The sequence below is a fragment of the Oncorhynchus clarkii genome, chromosome 32 (assembly GCF_045791955.1).
Source record: "Oncorhynchus clarkii lewisi isolate Uvic-CL-2024 chromosome 32, UVic_Ocla_1.0, whole genome shotgun sequence".
Classification (NCBI taxonomy): Eukaryota; Metazoa; Chordata; class Actinopteri; order Salmoniformes; family Salmonidae; genus Oncorhynchus; species Oncorhynchus clarkii.
Window position 1 is genome coordinate 4742518 of NC_092178.1, and position 22161 is coordinate 4764678.

A 22161-nucleotide genomic window follows, 5' to 3' on the forward strand; every position below is an offset into this window, starting at 1 on the left:
ACCTCAAACTAGACCCATGTATATCTCGGGGCCTTTTTCCTGTTCACATATCAATACATGTAATACTTTTATGTATCCACTGAATAGCCTGAGTTATAGACTTTGCAGCTTTTAAAAATAAATGTTCCTGCGTTGGCAGCGATCCCATTCACAGAAAATACTGCATATGTTGGCTGGATAGGACATTTCTTTTAAAAGCTGCACTGCCTGTAACCCCAATCACAGATTCAATTATGCCTGAGTTTCAAACGTCCACTGTATCCTAACATATTGTTTTACATTGTTGAAACCTCTCAACACATACGAGCACAAAGACAGAGATCACTGCTCCACTTTCCTCTGTCAACGATTCTCCACAAAGACAGAGATATCTGCTCCTCTTTTCACTGTCAACGAATCTCCACAAAGACAGAGATCACTGCTCCTCGTTCCACCGTCAACGATTCTCCACAAAGACAGAGATATCTGCTCCTCTTTCCAACTGTGAACGATTCTCCAAAACCTGAAGACATTGTTCCTAAGGATTATCTATTTACGTTCTACATGAACATTCCACAGGGAGGGATGTTTTCATTCAGCCTCAGTACAGCTTCACATTATTTTTACACCTCACTTCTGGTTACTCTCTGTCTGTTTAAACATATTTTCTGCCGATGGGTGGGACTCCTATAGACTGTGTCATCTGCTCTGCTGTTAGTGTGTTAGACGGTGCAGACTACTCTACTGTTAATCAAATCAAAGTTTATTTGTCACGTGCGCCGAATACAACAAGTACAACCTTACAGTGAAATACTTACTTACTAGGCATTAACCAACAGTGCGATTTTTAAGTAAAAAATTGTGTGATAGACTGTGTAGACTACGCTACTGTATATTTTAATTTGCTGGACGTTCTTTTGTTCAACCAGACTGAGACTCACTCGTTTAACAATGGGCCTGGGTTCAACCAGACTGAGACTCACTCGTTTAACAATGGGCCTGGGTTCAACCAGACTGAGACTCACTCGTTTAACAATGGGCCTGGGTTCAACCAGACTGAGACTCACTCTTTTAACAATGGGCCTGGGTTCAACCAGACTGAGACTCACTCGTTTAACAATGGGCCTGGGTTCAACCAGACTGAGACTCACTCGTTTAACAATGGGCCTGGGTTCAACCAGACTGAGACTCACTCTTTTAACAATGGGCCTGGGTTCAACCAGACTGAGACTCACTCTTTTAACAATGGGCCTGGGTTCAACCAGACTGAGACTCACTCGTTTAACAATGGGCCTGGGTTCAACCAGACTGAGACTCACTCGTTTAACAATGGGCCTGGGTTCAACCAGACTGAGACTCACTCTTTTAACAATGGGCCTGGGTTCAACCAGACTGAGACTCACTCGTTTAACAATGGGCCTGGGTTCAACCAGACTGAGACTCACTCGTTTAACAATGGGCCTGGGTTCAACCAGACTGAGACTGGTCTTACCTCCAGGTTCACACTTGGTCAATAGCCATCTCTGGACACAGCACCAGGACACCCCCCTCTGGACACGCCCCCACCTCCCACCTACAAATGTGCAAACATCTTTCAGGCGGACGATCAAACTACAATTACCTCAATTTCTAGCAGTATCTTGAACCCTGACCCTGGTCACATGTCTTCAGGGGTTAACTGGAAATTCGACGATGGAGTCACCCTGGAATCTAAAACAAGAACGTTTTCAACCAGGAGTTTCAAATAACTTCTACCAACTCTCCACAATGAGAAGGGAGGTGACCTAACTGTTCTGTTCCTACCTGTTGAGTTGAACCCTCTACCCGGGTCTACCTGATCACCTGATCTCAAGAGTACAGGTACAAACACTACAATCACAAACAGACAAATGGCACAGCAGCCAATGGGAGGAGGTTATTGTGTCCTAGTAGCTGCGTGTGTGTGTGTGCGTGTGTGTGTGCGTGCGTGCACGTGTGTGTGTGTGTGTGTGTGTGTGTGTGTGGAACCACACTGTGACGTCGACCTCTAGCAGGCTCAATTACAAACTCCCTCAGAACCTTCTAGCTATGGTTCAGAGATTACTGAGCAATACCCTGCTTACCACAACCACACTTACTACATGTAAATATCTCTTCATTTACTCTCTTTAATCTTGTTATTACAATGACTATTATTATTATTATTATTGCTACAGCATTACTATGGAATATTACGATCACTGTCATTATTATCACGTGTTTGTTACCTCGATTATAGCTGTGGTGAGGGGAGGGGGGGGGGGTGTAACAATATTCTGTATTCAGGGGTGAGTTTGTAAAGTGAAGTCAAAATAAATCTTAATCTGTCTTTCTAGAAGATCCTCTAATTGCTGCTACTGTAGATGAGCAACAGATTTGAACGAAAAATGAGAGGACATCTTTTTTAGAAGAGAAGTAAGGTCTCTCCTCCAGCAGTTGATGAACAAACAGATGGATGGACAGCATGAATCCAGACAGAGGGCTCTTGTTGAAGACCAACAGACGTCTTCCATGGATAATGTAGTGCCCTTAACCAAACACCTAGCAACACCCTTACCCAAACACCTAGCAACACCCTTAACCAAACACCTAGCAACACCCTTAACCAAACACCTAGCAACACCCTTACCCAAACACCTAGCAACACCCTTACCCAAACACCTAGCAACACCCTTAACCAAACACCTAGCAACACCCTTAACCAAACACCTAGCAACACCCTTAACCAAACACCTAGCAACACCCTTAACCAAACACCAAACACCTAGCAACACCCTTAACCAAACACCTAGCAACACCCTTAACCAAACACCTAGCAACACCCTTACCCAAACACCTAGCAACACCCTTAACCAAACACCTAGCAACACCCTTAACCAAACACCTAGCAACACCCTTACCCAAACACCTAGCAACACCCTTACCCAAACACCAAACACCTAGCAACACCCTTACCCAAACACCTAGCAACACCCTTACCCAAACACCAAACACCTAGCAACACCCTTACCCAAACACCAAACACCTAGCAACACCCTTACCCAAACACCTAGCAACACCCTTACCCAAACACCTAGCAACACCCTTAACCAAACACCTAGCAACACCCTTAACCAAACACCTAGCAACACCCTTAACCAAACACCTAGCAACACCCTTAACCAAACACCAAACACCTAGCAACACCCTTAACCAAACACCTAGCAACACCCTTAACCAAACACCTAGCAACACCCTTACCCAAACACCTAGCAACACCCTTAACCAAATACCTAGCAACACCCTTAACCAAACACCTAGCAACACCCTTACCCAAACACCTAGCAACACCCTTACCCAAACACCTAGCAACACCCTTAACCAAACACCTAGCAACACCCTTAACCAAACACCTAGCAACACCCTTAACCAAACACCAAACACCTAGCAACACCCTTAACCAAACACCTAGCAACACCCTTAACCAAACACCTAGCAACACCCTTACCCAAACACCTAGCAACACCCTTAACCAAACACCTAGCAACACCCTTAACCAAACACCTAGCAGCACCCTTACCCAAACACCTAGCAACACCCTTAACCAAACACCTAGCAACACCCTTAACCAAACACCTAGCAACACCCTTAACCAAACACCAAACACCTAGCAACACCCTTAACCAAACACCTAGCAACACCCTTAACCAAACACCTAGCAACACCCTTACCCAAACACCTAGCAACACCCTTAACCAAACACCTAGCAACACCCTTAACCAAACACCAAACACCTAGCAACACCCTTACCCAAACACCTAGCATCACCCTTACCCAAACACCAAACACCTAGCAACACTCTTACCCAAACACCAAACAGCTAGCAACACCCTTACCCAAACACCTAGCAACACCCTTAACCAAACACCTAACAACACCCTTACCCAAACACCTAGCATCACCCTTAACCAAACACCAAACACCTAGCAACACCCTTACCCAAACACCAAACAGCTAGCAACACCCTTACCCAAACACCTAGCAACACCCTTAACCAAACACCAAACACCTAGCATCACTCTTACCCAAACACCTAGCAGCACCCTTACCCAAACACCTAGCAGCACCCTTACCCAAACACCTAGCAGCACCCTTACCCAAACACCTAGCAGCACCCTTACCCAAACACCTAGCAACACCCTTACCCAAACACCAAACACTTAGCATCACCCTTACCCAAACACATAGCAACACCCTTAACCAAACACCTAGCAACACCCTTACCCAAACACCTAGCAGCACCCTTACCCAAACACCTAGCAGCACCCTTACCCAAACACCTAGCAGCACCCTTACCCAAACACCTAGCAACACCCTTACCCAAACACCAAACACATAGCAACACCCATAACCAAACACCTACCAACCTCCTCTTTCCATTTTCCTTTCTCTCTCACTTCTCACATACAGACGAACAGCACGGTTCCTCAATGGACAGGCTTCTACAGAAACTATTTATTTCCTTGACTCATTGTATTGCTGTTTTAATTTTGTTGTTTTTATACACTTGTCCTTTGATGCAGTGCCATTGTACAATATTATACACTGAGCTGAAATCAATATCTCTTCTGTTTTCATTTGAAATAAATGATGATGATGGTGGTGTTGATCTGTGGGCTGACTGACTGGAGCAAATAGCAATAATGACCACCACAGAGAAAAAGAACACGCCCATTTGTTCATCCCACCAATTGGATGAGAGTCAACAAGATGTGGGTGGAGCCAAATATGTGCCAACCAACCAATGGGGCAAGGGTGTTGCACATTGAAAGTTTAACTGTAACTGTTTTATTGTGTTGGGGTTTTACATGTTTAGTTTTAATGCACTCTACCCTCTCTCTATATATAGAGTATATATATATATATATATATATATATATATATATAGAGAGAGAGAGAGAGAATATATATATATAGTGAGAGAGTATATATATATCGAGAGAGAGAGAGAGAGAGTGAGTGTGTCTCCTTGTGCATTCAGAAAGTATTCAGACCTTTTGACTTTTTCCAAATTTTGTTACGTTACAGCCTTATTCTAAAATGGATTTTAACAAAAAAAAATCATTTTTATCTCATCAATCTACACACAATACCCAATAATGACAAAGCAAAAAAGGATTTGACTTTTTGCAAAAAAATAAAATAAATGTATGAACTGAAATATCACATTTACATAAGTATTCAGAACCTTTACTCAGTAATTTGTTGATGCACCTTTTGGCAGCGATTACAGCCTTGAGTCTTCTTGGGTATGACGCTACAAGCTTGGCACACCTGTATTTGGGAAGTTTACTGGGTTCTCTGCAGATCTTCTCAAGCTCTGTCAGGTTGGATGGGGAGCATCGCTGCACAAATACTATCAGGTCTCTCCAGAGATGTTCGATCGGGTTCAAATCCGGGCTCTGGCTCGGCCACTCAAGCACATTGTGCTTAGGGTCGTTGTCCTGTTGGAAGGTGAACCTCCACACCAGTCTGAGCGCTCTGGAGAAGGTTTTCATCAAGGACATCTCTGTACTTTGCTCCGTTCATCTTTCCCTCGATCCTGACGAGTCTCCCAGTCCTTGTTGCTGAAAAACAATCCCAACAGTATGGCACTACCACCACCATGCTTCACCGTAGGGATGGTATTGGACAGGTGATAAGGGGTGCCTGGTTTCCTCCAGACGTGACACTGGCATTCAGGCCAAAGATAATCTTTGTTTCTCATGGTCTGAGATCTTGTTTCTCATGGTATAAGATCTTTGTTTCTCATGGTCTGAGATCTTGTTTCTCATGGTCTGAGATCTTTGTTTCTCGTGGTCTGAGATCTTGTTTCTTATGGTCTGACAGTCCTTTCGTTTTTTGGCAAACTGCAAGTGGACTGTCATGGGCCTTTTACTAGGGAGTGGCTTCCGTCTGGCCACTCTACCATAAAGACCTGATTGGTGGAGTGCTGCAGAGATGGTTGTCCTTCTGGAAGGTTCTCCCATCTCCACAGAGGAACTCTGGAACTCTGTCTGAGTGATCATCTGGTTCTTGGTCACCTCCCTGACCAAGGCCCTTCTCCCCAGATTGCTCAGTGTGGACGGGCGGCCAGCTCTAGGAAGAGTCTTGGTGTTTCCAAACTTTCTCCATTTAGGAATGATGGAGGCTACTGTGTTCTTGGGGACCTTCAATGCTGCAGAAATGTTTTGGTACCCTTCCCTAAATCTGTACCTCGACATAATCCTGTATCTGACAATTCCTTCGACCTCAAGGCTTGGTTTTTGCTCTGACATGCACATGGACCTCATATAGCCAGGTGAGTGCCTTTCCAAATCATGTCCAATCAATTGAATTTATCACAGGTGGACTCCAATCAAGTTGTAGAAACATCTCAAGGATGATCAATGGAAACAGGATGCACTTGGGCTCAATTTTGAGTCTCATACCAATGGATCTGAATACTTATGTAAATAATGTATTTCTGTTTTAGATTTTTTTTCTACATTTGGTCTGAATAAGGTAGTTATTTTTGTCCATTTTTAGATTGAGTGTAGATTGAAGAGGAAAACATTATTTTATACAGTTTAGAATAAGGCTGTAACGTAACAAAAAACGCTGTCTGCGTCTCATTGCCCCCTGCACGTTGACCTCAGTTTCCCCCACTGGCGCTTGTGCCCTCACCTTGTTTAGGACCTTTATGTGGGAAAGCAAAACTCTTATGCCACAAATCCCCACAATCAAAAAAACACAAACTATTTGTGCTGGTAAACCCTGCGTAGAGCCCTTCCCCATGCCTCACTCTAAAATGCACATTTAACTGTTGCTCATTGTATTCAGAAACATAAATACTTGCCTCCGGAACGAAACAACGTGCTTAACGGCATCTACCTGAAAACCTGCCGACAGTACATGAAAACCGCTAGCAGACTTACTAAACCGACTCAGCTCTTTCCTCATTTGATCATCTGTAATAAACGGAGGCATATTCGTAACTACCACCCTAGTCGAAGGAGTCGAAGGAGTCGAAATCAGCACCAACACTTCCCTTACAGATACTACACCAGTGATCAGCCTACCCACCAAGTGTACACTTTTGTTGAACAGAAACACAGCTTTGTTCATTCTGGATGCGGAATGTGTAAATTCAGCTCCTACCTGTTCGCCGACCGCGATCAGAACTTCCTCCACCTTAACTCCAATCTCAGGAACACACCTGAATCCAAGCCAAAACGACATAGTGTGTCTCCTACACGCTAGGCTGTGAAGCCATCACCCACACCACACTGTTCAAGACCCCAGGAAACTAAAACTCTGTCTTCCTTCCTAACTTTGAAAAAAAACAGTGGGTACTGATAAACCTCCACAATGGGAAATAAAATTGATAGAAAAGACCAAGGAAAGAATCAAGAAAATCAGTAAGGACAGAGCCATCCTCTCAACTACAAAACATTCCCAGCATGCACTGTAAGAGAGAGAGAGAGATAGGAACACATAGCCAGCAGGTGTCCCCATCAGAACAAACTATCCCCTGGGGAGTTTACTAATCAGTTTGGCTAACGTCGCTCTGTTGGGTTCACATCCAATGATGCTGACTCCTCAGATTAAACTTAAATAAATTAAAAGCTTGTTCAAGAAAGCTATTTACAATTATAAAATGTATGCAAGCTTTGATTGTTTAATCAATTCGATTGTTTAATTAATCAGAAAACATACTAAGATACAAAAGTAGCTTCAGGCATTATTCTAATTCCTTAATACATCAAATTAAAGATTCTCCAGCGAAGAAATGAACAAGCTTTTCTTCTCGTCCCTCATCCCTCTTTCATCATAGGAGATCTTTAATTCGAAGCTTGACAGACAGACACAAATAAAACTACACACACCTCAGGAACATACTGTTCATATCCATGGTCCAAAAATAATCATCCCCAGATTTAAACAGACAGCAGTAAACAATCATTGAGGCTAAAAACATTAAAATCACATCACCTGGAGAGATATAACAAACTTAATCAGTCTCACTCACAGAGTCTGACATAAAAACAAAATGGTAAAAAAATACAAATCACTAATGTCACCTGAGACAGGGAGCAGGGGAGAGGGGGAGAGGGAACAGGGGAGAGGGGGAGAGGGAGAGGGGGAGAGGGAACAGGGGAGAGGGGGAGAGGGAACAGGGGAGAGGGGGAGAGGGAGAGAGGGAACAGGGGAGAGGGGGAGAGGGAACAGGGGAGAGGGGGAGAGGGAGAGAGGGAACAGGGGAGAGGGAACAGGGGAGAGGGAGAGAGGGAACAGGGGAGAGGGGGAGAGAGAGAGAAAGAGAGGGATTAGGGGAGAGGAGAGTGAGCAGAGAGAGAGAGAGCAGGGGAGAGGGAGAGATGGAGAGAGAAGGATTAGGGGAGAGGAGAGTGAGCAGAGAGAGAGAGAGCAGGGGAGAGAGAGAGAGAAGGATTAGGGGAGAGGAGAGTGAGCAGAGAGAGAGAGAGCTGGAGAGAGAGGGATTAGGGGAGAGGAGAAACAGAGCAGAGGAAAACAAAGGCATTCTCATTCTTTGTTGATTTTCAAAAAAGCTTTTGACTAAATTTGCCACGAGGGTCTGCTATACAAATGAATGGTAAGTGGTGTTGGGGGAAAAACATACGACGTGAGACTGGGATGCAGCTTAAGCACCACCTTTTTCAACATACAGTATAAATCAACGAATTGGTGAGGGCACTAGAACAGTCTGCAGCACCCGGCCTCACCCTACTAGAATCTGAAGTCAAATATCTCATGTTTGCTGATGATCTGGTGCTTCTGTCCCCAACCAAGGAGGGCCTACAGCAGCACTTAGATCTTCTGCACAGATGCTGTCAGACCTGGGCCCTGACAGACCTGCCTGACAGACCTGGGCCCTGACAGTCAATCTCAGTAAGACAAAAATAATGGTGTTCCAAAAAAAGTCCAGTTGTCAGGACAACGTATATAAATTCCATCTAGACAACGTCGCCCTAGAGCACACAAAAACGATACATACAGTGCCTTGCGAAAGTATTCGGCCCCCTTGAACTTTGCGACCTTTTGCCACATTTCAGGCTTCAAACATAAAGATATAAAACTGTATTTTTTTGTGAAGAATCAACAACAAGTGGGACACAATCATGAAGTGGAACGACATTTATTGGATATTTCAAACTTTTTTAACAAATCAAAAACTGAAAAATTGGGCGTGCAAAATTATTCAGCCCCTTTACTTTCAGTGCAGCAAACTCTCTCCAGAAGTTCAGTGAGGATCTCTGAATGATCCAATGTTGGACTGTGTTGTGCAGTAAGCAGGCTCAGGTGTGTAACTTTGGCTCCTTCCACCTTCAAAGAACAGGAAAGAGGGCCAACCATGGAGAATAGGTAAGAGGGCCAACCATGGAGAATAGGTAAGAGGGCCAACCATGGAGAATAGGTAAGAGGGCCAACCATGGAGAATAGGTAAGAGGGCCAACCATGGAGAATAGGTAAGAGGGCCAACCATGGAGAATAGGTAAGAGGGCCAACCATGGTGAATAGGTAAGAGGGCCAACCATGGAGAATAGGTAAGAGGGCCAACCATGGTGAATAGGTAAGAGGGCCAACCATGGAGAATAGGTAAGAGGGCCAACCATGGAGAGTAGGTAAGAGGGCCAACCATGGAGAATAGGCAAGAGGGCCAACCATGGAGAATAGGTAAGAGGGCCAACCATGGAGAATAGGTAAGAGGGCCAACCATGGAGAATAGGTAAGAGGGCCAACCATGGAGAATAGGTAAGAGGGCCAACCATGGTGAATAGGTAAGAGGGCCAACCATGGAGAATAGGTAAGAGGGCCAACCATGGTGAATAGGTAAGAGGGCCAACCATGGAGAATAGGTAAGAGGGCCAACCATGGAGAATAGGTAAGAGGACCAACCATGGAGAATAGGTAAGAGGACCAACCATGGAGAATAGGTAAGAGGGCCAACCATGGAGAATAGGTAAGAGGGCCAACCATGGAGAATAGGTAAGAGGGCCAACCATGGAGAATAGGTAAGAGGGCCAACCATGGAGAATAGGTAAGAGGGCCAACCATGGAGAATAGGTAAGAGGGCCAACCATGGAGAATAGGTAAGAGGGCCAACCATGGAGAATAGGTAAGAGGACCAACCATGGAGAATAGGTAAGAGGGCCAACCATGGAGAATAGGTAAGAGGGCCAACCATGGAGAATAGGTAAGAGGGCCAACCATGGAGAATAGGTAAGAGGGCCAACCATGGAGAATAGGTAAGAGGGCCAACCATGGAGAATAGGTAAGAGGGCCAACCATGGAGAATAGGAGGGCCAACCATGGAGAATAGGGAGGGCCAACCATGGAAAGAGGGCCAACCATGGAGAATAGGTAAGAGGGCCAACCATGGAGAATAGGTAAGAGGGCCAACCATGGAGAATAGGTAAGAGGGCCAACCATGGTGAATAGGTAAGAGGGCCAACCATGGAGAATAGGTAAGAGGGCCAACCATGGAGAATAGGTAAGAGGGCCAACCATGGAGAATAGGTAAGAGGGCCAACCATGGAGAATAGGTAAGAGGGCCAACCATGGAGAATAGGTAAGAGGGCCAACCATGGAGAATAGGTAAGAGGGCCAACCATGGAGAATAGGTAAGAGGGCCAACCATGGAGAATAGGTAAGAGGAGAATAGGTAAGAGGGCCAACCATGGAGAATAGGTAAGAGGGCCAACCATGGAGAATAGGTAAGAGGGCCAACCATGGAGAATAGGTAAGAGGGCCAACCATGGAGAATAGGTAAGAGGGCCAACCATGGAGAATAGGTAAGAGGGCCAACCATGGAGAATAGGTAAGAGGGCCAACCATGGAGAATAGGTAGAGGGCCAACCATGGAGAATAGGCAAGAGGGCCAACCATGGAGAATAGGTAAGAGGGCCAACCATGGAGAATAGGTAATAGGTAGGGGCCAACCATGGTGAATAGGTAAGAGGGCCAACCATGGAGAATAGGTAAGAGGGCCAACCATGGAGAATAGGTAAGAGGGCCAACCATGGAGAATAGGTAAGAGGGCCAATAGGTAAGAGGGCCAACCATGGAGAATAGGTAAGAGGGCCAACCATGGAGAATAGGTAAGAGGGCCAACCATGGAGAATAGGTAAGAGGGCCAACCATGGAGAATAGGTAAGAGGGCCAGGAGAATAGGTAAGAGGGCCAACCATGGAGAATAGGTAAGAGGGCCAACCATGGAGAATAGGTAAGAGGGCCAACCATGGAGAATAGGTAAGAGGGCCAACCATGGAGAATAGGTAAGAGGGCCAACCATGGAGAATAGGTAAGAGGGCCAACCATGGAGAATAGGTAAGAGGGCCAACCATGGAGAATAGGTAAGAGGGCCAACCATGGAGAATAGGTAAGAGGGCCAACCATGGAGAATAGGTAAGAGGGCCAACCATGGAGAATAGGTAAGAGGGCCAACCATGGAGAATAGGTAAGAGGGCCAACCATGGAGAATAGGTAAGAGGGCCAACCATGGAGAATAGGTAAGAGGGCCAACCATGGAGAATAGGTAAGAGGGCCAACCATGGAGAATAGGTAAGAGGGCCAACCATGGAGAATAGGTAAGAGGGCCAACCATGGAGAATAGGTAAGAGGGCCAACCATGGAGAGGTAAGAGGGCCAACCAACCATGGAGAATAGGTAAGAGGGCCAACCATGGAGAATAGGTAAGAGGGCCAACCATGGAGAATAGGTAAGAGGAGAATAGGTAAGAGGGCCAACCATGGAGAATAGGTAAGAGGGCCAACCATGGAGAATAGGTAAGAGGGCCAACCATGGAGAATAGGTAAGAGGGCCAACCATGGAGAATAGGTAAGAGGGCCAACCATGGAGAATAGGTAGAGAGGGCCAACCATGGAGAATAGGTAAGAGGGCCAACCAAGAATAGGTAAGAGGGCCAACCATGGAGAATAGGTAAGAGGGCCAACCATGGAGAATAGGTAAGAGGGCCAACCATGGAGAATAGGTAAGAGGGCCAACCATGGAGAATAGGTAAGAGGGCCAACCATGGAGAATAGGTAAGAGGGCCAACCATGGAGAATAGGTAAGAGGGCCAACCATGGAGAATAGGTGGAGAATAGGTAGGGCCAACCATGGAGAATAGGTAAGAGGGCCAACCAACCATGGAGAATAGGTAAGAGGGCCAACCATGGAGAATAGGTAAGAGGGCCAACCATGGAGAATAGGTAAGAGGGCCAACCATGGAGAATAGGTAAGAGAGGAGAATAGGTAAGAGGGCCAACCATGGAGAATAGGTAAGAGGGCCAACCATGGAGAATAGGTAAGAGGGCCAACCATGGAGAATAGGTAAGAGGGCCAACCATGGAGAATAGGTAAGAGGGCCAACCATGGAGAATAGGTAAGAGGGCCAACCATGGAGAATAGGTAGAGGGCCAACCATGGAGAATAGGTAAGAGGGCCAACCATGGAGAATAGGTAAGAGGGCCAACCATGGAGAATAGGTAAGAGGGCCAACCATGGAGAATAGGTAAGAGGGCCAACCATGGAGAATAGGTAAGAGGGCCAACCATGGAGAATAGGTAAGAGGGCCAACCATGGAGAATAGGTAGGGCCAACCATGGAGAATAGGTAGAGGGCCAACCATGGAGAATAGGTAAGAGGGCCAACCATGGAGAATAGGTAAGAGGGCCAACCATGGAGAATAGGTAAGAGGGCCAACCATGGAGAATAGGTAAGAGGGCCAACCATGGAGAATAGGTAAGAGGGCCAACCATGGAGAATAGGTAAGAGGGCCAACCATGGAGAATAGGTAAGAGGGCCAACCATGGAGAATAGGTAAGAGGGCCAACCATGGAGAATAGGTAAGAGGGCCAACCATGGAGAATAGGTAAGAGGGCCAACCATGGAGAATAGGTAAGAGGGCCAACCATGGAGAATAGGTAAGAGGGCCAACCATGGAGAATAGGTAAGAGGGCCAACCATGGAGAATAGGTAAGAGGGCCAACCATGGAGAATAGGTAAGAGGGCCAACCATGGAGAATAGGTAAGAGGGCCAACCATGGAGAATAGGTAAGAGGGCCAACCATGGAGAATAGGTAAGAGGGCCAACCATGGAGAATAGGTAAGAGGGCCAACCATGGAGAATAGGTAAGAGGAGAATAGCCAACCATGGAGAATAGGTAAGAGGGCCAACCATGGAGAATAGGTAAGAGGGCCAACCATGGAGAATAGGTAAGAGGGCCAACCATGGAGAATAGGTAAGAGGGCCAACCATGGAGAATAGGTAAGAGGGCCAACCATGGAGAATAGGTAAGAGGGCCAACCATGGAGAATAGGTAAGAGGGCCAACCATGGAGAATAGGTAAGAGGGCCAACCATGGAGAATAGGTAAGAGGGCCAACCATGGAGAATAGGTAAGAGGGCCAACCATGGAGAATAGGTAAGAGGGCCAACCATGGAGAATAGGTAAGAGGGCCAACCATGGAGAATAGGTAAGAGGGCCAACCATGGAGAATAGGTAAGAGGGCCAACCATGGAGAATAGGTAAGAGGGCCAACCATGGAGAATAGGTAAGAGGGCCAACCATGGAGAATAGGTAAGAGGGCCAACCATGGAGAATAGGTAAGAGGGCCAACCATGGAGAATAGGTAAGAGGGCCAACCATGGAGAATAGGTAAGAGGGCCAACCATGGTGAATAGGTAAGAGGGCCAACCATGGAGAATAGGCCAGAGGACCAACCATGGAGAATAGGTAAGAGGGCCAACCATGGAGAATAGGTAAGAGGGCCAACCATGGTGAATAGGTAAGAGGGCCAACCATGGAGAATAGGTAAGAGGGCCAACCATGGAGAATAGGTAAGAGGACCAACCATGGAGAATAGGCAAGAGGGCCAACCATGGAGAATAGGTAAGAGGGCCAACCATGGAGAATAGGTAAGAGGGCCAACCATGGAGAATAGGTAAGAGGGCCAACCATGGAGAATAGGTAAGAGGGCCAACCATGGAGAATAGGTAAGAGGGCCAACCATGGAGAATAGGTAAGAGGGCCAACCATGGAGAATAGGTAAGAGGGCCAACCATGGAGAATAGGTAAGAGGGCCAACCATGGAGAATAGGTAAGAGGGCCAACCATGGAGAATAGGTAAGAGGGCCAACCATGGAGAATAGGTAAGAGGGCCAACCATGGAGAATAGGTAAGAGGGCCAACCATGGAGAATAGGTAAGAGGGCCAACCATGGAGAATAGGTAAGAGGGCCAACCATGGAGAATAGGTAAGAGGGCCAACCATGGAGAATAGGTAAGAGGGCCAACCATGGAGAATAGGTAAGAGGGCCAACCATGGAGAATAGGTAAGAGGGCCAACCATGGAGAATAGGTAAGAGGGCCAACCATGGAGAATATGCTAGAGGGCCAACCATGGAGAATAGGTAAGAGGGCCAACCATGGAGAATAGGTAAGAGGGCCAACCATGGAGAATAGTAAGAGGGCCAACCATGGAGAATAGGTAAGAGGGCCAACCATGGAGAATAGGTAAGAGAGCCAACCATGGAGAATAGGTAAGATGACCAACCATGGAGAATAGGTAAGAGGGCCAACCATGGAGAATAGGTAAGAGGGCCAACCATGGAGAATAGGTAAGAGGGCCAACCATGGAGAATAGGTAAGAGGGCCAACCATGGAGAATAGGTAAGAGGGCCAACCATGGGGAATAGGTAAGAGGACCAACCATGGAGAATAGGCAAGAGGGCCAACCATGGAGAATAGGTAAGAGGGCCAACCATGGAGAATAGGTAAGAGGGCCAACCATGGAGAATAGGTTAGAGGGCCAACCATGGTGAATAGGTAAGAGGGCCAACCATGGAGAATAGGTAAGAGGGCCAACCATGGTGAATAGGTAAGAGGGCCAACCATGGAGAATAGGTAAGAGGGCCAACCATGGAGAATAGGTAAGAGGACCAACCATGGAGAATAGTAAGACACTTCATTATTTCTATAACTATGCTATATTGTTTGTCCACGTGTGTCCGTTCATGTTTTTCAGTATAAAGTACTCTGCAGCCACTTAGTGTGGTGTGGACACCAGTTAATGATCCCAGGTCAGTTTATATTATACAGGAAGTATTACTAAAGAGATGTAGTAGTCCCAGAGTTAATGATCCCAGGTCAGTTTATATTATACAGGAAGTATTATTAAAGAGATGTAGTAGTCCCAGAGTTAATGATCCCAGGTCAGTTTATATTATACAGGAAGTATTATTAAAGAGATGTAGTAGTCCCAGAGTTAATGATCCCAGGTCAGTTTATATTATACAGGAAGTCTTATTAAAGAGATGTAGTAGTCCCAGAGTTAATGATCCCAGGTCAGTTTATATTATACGGGAAGTATTATTAAAGAGATGTAGTAGTCCCAGAGTTAATGATCCCAGGTCAGTTTATATTATACAGGAAGTATTACTAAAGAGATGTAGTAGTCCCAGAGTTAATGATCCCAGGTCAGTTTTGCATGTCACCTCCTGATGATTATGAGGCCAGCAGCATACCACCCTGCATACCACTGCTGGCTAGCTTCTGAAGCTAAACAGGGTTGGTCCTGGTCAGATCCTGGATGGGAGACCAGATGCTGCTAGAAGTGGTGTTGGAGGGCCAGTAGGAGGCACTCTTTCCTCTGGCCTAAAAAAATAAATAAAAATATCCCAATGCCCTGTGATTGGGGACACTGCCCTGTGTAGGGTGGTGTCTTTCGGGTGGGACGTTAAACGGGTGTCCTGATTCTCTGAGGTCATTAAAGATCCCATGGCATTTATCGTATAAAGCCTCCACATTGACTCTGTACCGGTACCCCTGTATATAGCCTCCACATTGACTCTGTGCCGGTACCCCCTGTATATAGCCTCCACATTGACTCTGTACCGTAACACCCTGTATATAGCATCTGTACCGTAACACCCTGTATATAGCCTCCACATTGACTCTGTACCGTAATACCCTGTATATAGCCTCCACATTGACTCTGTACCGTAACACCCTGTATATAGCCTCCACATTGACTCTGTACCGTAATACCCTGTATATAGCCTCCACATTGACTCTGTACCGTAACACCCTGTATATAGCCTCTGTACCGTAACACCCTGTATATAGCCTCCAAATTGACTCTGTACCGTAACACCCTGTATATAGTCTCCACATTGACTCTGTACCGGTACCTCCTGTATATAGCCTCCAGATTGACTCTCTTCCGGTACCCCCTGTATATAGCCTCCACATTGACTCTGTACCGTAACACCCTGTATATAGCCTCCACATTGACTCTGTAACGTAATACCCTGTATATAGCCTCCACATTGACTCTGTACCGTAACACCCTGTATATAGCCTCCACATTGACTCTGTACCGTAATACCCTGTATATAGCCTCCACATTGACTCTGTACCGTAATACCCTGTATATAGCCTCCACATTGACTCTGTACCGTAATACCCTGTATATAGCCTCCACATTGACTCTGTACCGTAATACCCTGTATATAGCCTCCACATTGACTCTGTACCGTAACACCCTGTATATAGCCTCCACATTGACTCTGTACCGTAATACCCTGTATATAGCCTCAACATTGACTCTGTACCGGTACCCCCTGTATACAGCCTCCACATTGACTCTGTACCGTAATACCCTGTATATAGACTCCACATTGACTCTGTACCGGTACCCCCTGTATATAGCCTCCACATTGACTCTGTACCATAATACCCTGTAAATAGCCTCCACATTGACTCTGTACCGTAATACCCTGTATATAGCCTCCACATTGACTCTGTACCGTAATACCCTGTATATAGCCTCCACATTGACTCTGTACCATAATACCCTGTATACAGCCTCCACATTGACTCTGTACCGTAATACCCTGTATATAGCCTCCACATTGACTCTGTACCGTAATACCCTGTATATAGCCTCCACATTGACTCTGTACCATAATACCCTGTATATAGCCTCCACATTGACTCTGTACCATAATACCCTGTATATAGCCTCCACATTGACTCTGTACCGTAATACCCTGTATATAGCCTCCACATTGACTCTGTACCATAATACCCTGTATATAGCCTCCACATTGACTCTGTACCGTAATACCCTGTATATAGCCTCCACATTGACTCTGTACCGGTACCCCCTGTATATAGCCTCCACACTGCCTCTGTACCGGTACCCCCTGTATATAGCCTCCACATTGACTCTGTACCGTAATACCCTGTATATAGCCTCCACATTGACTCTGTACCGGTACCCCTGTATATAGCCTCCACACTGACTCTGTACCAGTACCCCCTGTATATAGCCTCCACATTGACTCTGTACCGTAATACCCTGTATATAGCCTCCACATTGACTCTGTACCATAATACCCTGTATATAGCCTCCACATTGACTCTGTACCATAATACCCTGTATACAGCCTCCACATTGACTCTGTACCGTAACACCCTGTATATAGCCTCCACATTGACTCTGTACCATAATACCCTGTATATAGCCTCAACATTGACTCTGTACCGTAATACCCTGTATATAGCCTCCACATTGACTCTGTACCATAATACCCTGTATACAGCCTCCACATTGACTCTGTACCATAATACCCTGTATATAGTCTCCACATTGACTCTGTACCAGTAGCCCCTGTATATAGCCTCCACATTGACTCTGTACCATAATACCCTGTATACAGCCTCCACATTGACTCTGTACCATAATACCCTGTATATAGCCTCCACATTGACTCTGTACCGTAATACCCTGTATACAGCCTCCACATTGACTCTGTACCGTAATACCCTGTATATAGCCTCCACATTGACTCTGTACCGTAATACCCTGTATACAGCCTCCACATTGACTCTGTACCGTAATACCCTGTATATAGCCTCCACATTGACTCTGTACCGTAATACCCTGTATATAGCCTCCACATTGACTCTGTACCATAATACCCTGTATACAGCCTCCACATTGACTCTGTACCGTAATACCCTGTATATAGCCTCCACATTGACTCTGTACCGTAATACCCTGTATATAGCCTCCACATTGACTCTGTACCATAATACCCTGTATATAGCCTCCACCTTGACTCTGTACCGTAATACCCTGTATATAGCCTCCACATTGACTCTGTACCATAATACCCTGTATATAGCCTCCACATTGACTCTGTACCATAATACCCTGTATATAGCCTCCACATTGACTCTGTACCGGTACCCCCTGTATATAGCCTCCACATTGACTCTGTACCATAATACCCTGTATATAGCCTCCACATTGACTCTGTACCATAATACCCTGTATATAGCCTCCACATTGACTCTGTACCATAATACCCTGTATATAGCCTCCACATTGACTCTGTACCATAATACCCTGTATATAGCCTCCACATTGACTCTGTACCATAATACCCTGTATACAGCCTCCACATTGACTCTGTACCGGTACCCCCTGTATATAGCCTCCACATTGACTCTGTACCATAATACCCTGTATATAGCCTCCACATTGACTCTGTACCATAATACCCTGTATACAGCCTCCACATTGACTCTGTACCGTAATACCCTGTATACAGCCTCCACATTGACTCTGTACCGTAATACCCTGTATATAGCCTCCACATTGACTCTGTACCGTAATACCCTGTATATAGCCTCCACATTGACTCTGTACCATAATACCCTGTATATAGCCTCCACATTGACTCTGTACCATAATACCCTGTATATAGCCTCCACATTGACTCTGTACCGTAATACCCTGTATATAGCCTCCACATTGACTCTGTACCGTAATACCCTGTATATAGCCTCCACATTGACTCTGTACCGTAATACCCTGTATATAGCCTCCACATTGACTCTGTACCATAATACCCTGTATATAGCCTCCACATTGACTCTGTACCATAATACCCTGTATATAGCCTCCACATTGACTCTGTACCGTAATACCCTGTATATAGCCTCCACATTGACTCTGTACCGTAATACCCTGTATATAGCCTCCACATTGACTCTGTACCGTAACACCCTGTATATAGCCTCCACATTGACTCTGTACCGTAATACCCTGTATATAGCCTCCACATTGACTCTGTACCGTAACACCCTGTATATAGCCTCTGTACCGTAACACCCTGTATATAGCCTCCAAATTGACTCTGTACCGTAACACCCTGTATATAGTCTCCACATTGACTCTGTACCGGTACCTCCTGTATATAGCCTCCAGATTGACTCTCTTCCGGTACCCCCTGTATATAGCCTCCACATTGACTCTGTACCGTAACACCCTGTATATAGCCTCCTCATTGACTCTGTAACGTAATACCCTGTATATAGCCTCCACATTGACTCTGTACCGTAACACCCTGTATATAGCCTCCACATTGACTCTGTACCGTAATACCCTGTATATAGCCTCCACATTGACTCTGTACCGTAATACCCTGTATATAGCCTCCACATTGACTCTGTACCGTAATACCCTGTATATAGCCTCCACATTGACTCTGTACCGTAATACCCTGTATATAGCCTCCACATTGACTCTGTACCGTAACACCCTGTATATAGCCTCCACATTGACTCTGTACCGTAATACCCTGTATATAGCCTCAACATTGACTCTGTACCGGTACCCCCTGTATACAGCCTCCACATTGACTCTGTACCGTAATACCCTGTATATAGACTCCACATTGACTCTGTACCGGTACCCCCTGTATATAGCCTCCACATTGACTCTGTACCATAATACCCTGTAAATAGCCTCCACATTGACTCTGTACCGTAATACCCTGTATATAGCCTCCACATTGACTCTGTACCGTAATACCCTGTATATAGCCTCCACATTGACTCTGTACCATAATACCCTGTATACAGCCTCCACATTGACTCTGTACCGTAATACCCTGTATATAGCCTCCACATTGACTCTGTACCGTAATACCCTGTATATAGCCTCCACATTGACTCTGTACCATAATACCCTGTATATAGCCTCCACATTGACTCTGTACCATAATACCCTGTATATAGCCTCCACATTGACTCTGTACCGTAATACCCTGTATATAGCCTCCACATTGACTCTGTACCATAATACCCTGTATATAGCCTCCACATTGACTCTGTACCGTAATACCCTGTATATAGCCTCCACATTGACTCTGTACCGGTACCCCCTGTATATAGCCTCCACACTGCCTCTGTACCGGTACGCCCTGTATATAGCCTCCACATTGACTCTGTACCGTAATACCCTGTATATAGCCTCCACATTGACTCTGTACCGGTACCCCTGTATATAGCCTCCACACTGACTCTGTACCAGTACCCCCTGTATATAGCCTCCACATTGACTCTGTACCGTAATACCCTGTATATAGCCTCCACATTGACTCTGTACCATAATACCCTGTATATAGCCTCCACATTGACTCTGTACCATAATACCCTGTATACAGCCTCCACATTGACTCTGTACCGTAACACCCTGTATATAGCCTCCACATTGACTCTGTACCATAATACCCTGTATATAGCCTCAACATTGACTCTGTACCGTAATACCCTGTATATAGCCTCCACATTGACTCTGTACCATAATACCCTGTATACAGCCTCCACATTGACTCTGTACCATAATACCCTGTATATAGTCTCCACATTGACTCTGTACCAGTAGCCCCTGTATATAGCCTCCACATTGACTCTGTACCATAATACCCTGTATACAGCCTCCACATTGACTCTGTACCATAATACCCTGTATATAGCCTCCACATTGACTCTGTACCGTAATACCCTGTATACAGCCTCCACATTGACTCTGTACCGTAATACCCTGTATATAGCCTCCACATTGACTCTGTACCGTAATACCCTGTATACAGCCTCCACATTGACTCTGTACCGTAATACCCTGTATATAGCCTCCACATTGACTCTGTACCGTAATACCCTGTATATAGCCTCCACATTGACTCTGTACCATAATACCCTGTATACAGCCTCCACATTGACTCTGTACCGTAATACCCTGTATATAGCCTCCACATTGACTCTGTACCGTAATACCCTGTATATAGCCTCCACATTGACTCTGTACCATAATACCCTGTATATAGCCTCCACCTTGACTCTGTACCGTAATACCCTGTATATAGCCTCCACATTGACTCTGTACCATAATACCCTGTATATAGCCTCCACATTGACTCTGTACCATAATACCCTGTATATAGCCTCCACATTGACTCTGTACCGGTACCCCCTGTATATAGCCTCCACATTGACTCTGTACCATAATACCCTGTATATAGCCTCCACATTGACTCTGTACCATAATACCCTGTATATAGCCTCCACATTGACTCTGTACCATAATACCCTGTATATAGCCTCCACATTGACTCTGTACCATAATACCCTGTATATAGCCTCCACATTGACTCTGTACCATAATACCCTGTATACAGCCTCCACATTGACTCTGTACCGGTACCCCCTGTATATAGCCTCCACATTGACTCTGTACCATAATACCCTGTATATAGCCTCCACATTGACTCTGTACCATAATACCCTGTATACAGCCTCCACATTGACTCTGTACCGTAATACCCTGTATACAGCCTCCACATTGACTCTGTACCGTAATACCCTGTATATAGCCTCCACATTGACTCTGTACCGTAATACCCTGTATATAGCCTCCACATTGACTCTGTACCATAATACCCTGTATATAGCCTCCACATTGACTCTGTACCATAATACCCTGTATATAGCCTCCACATTGACTCTGTACCGTAATACCCTGTATATAGCCTCCACATTGACTCTGTACCGTAATACCCTGTATATAGCCTCCACATTGACTCTGTACCGTAATACCCTGTATATAGCCTCCACATTGACTCTGTACCATAATACCCTGTATATAGCCTCCACATTGACTCTGTACCATAATACCCTGTATATAGCCTCCACATTGACTCTGTACCGTAATACCCTGTATATAGCCTCCACATTGACTCTGTACCGTAATACCCTGTATATAGCCTCCACATTGACTCTGTACCG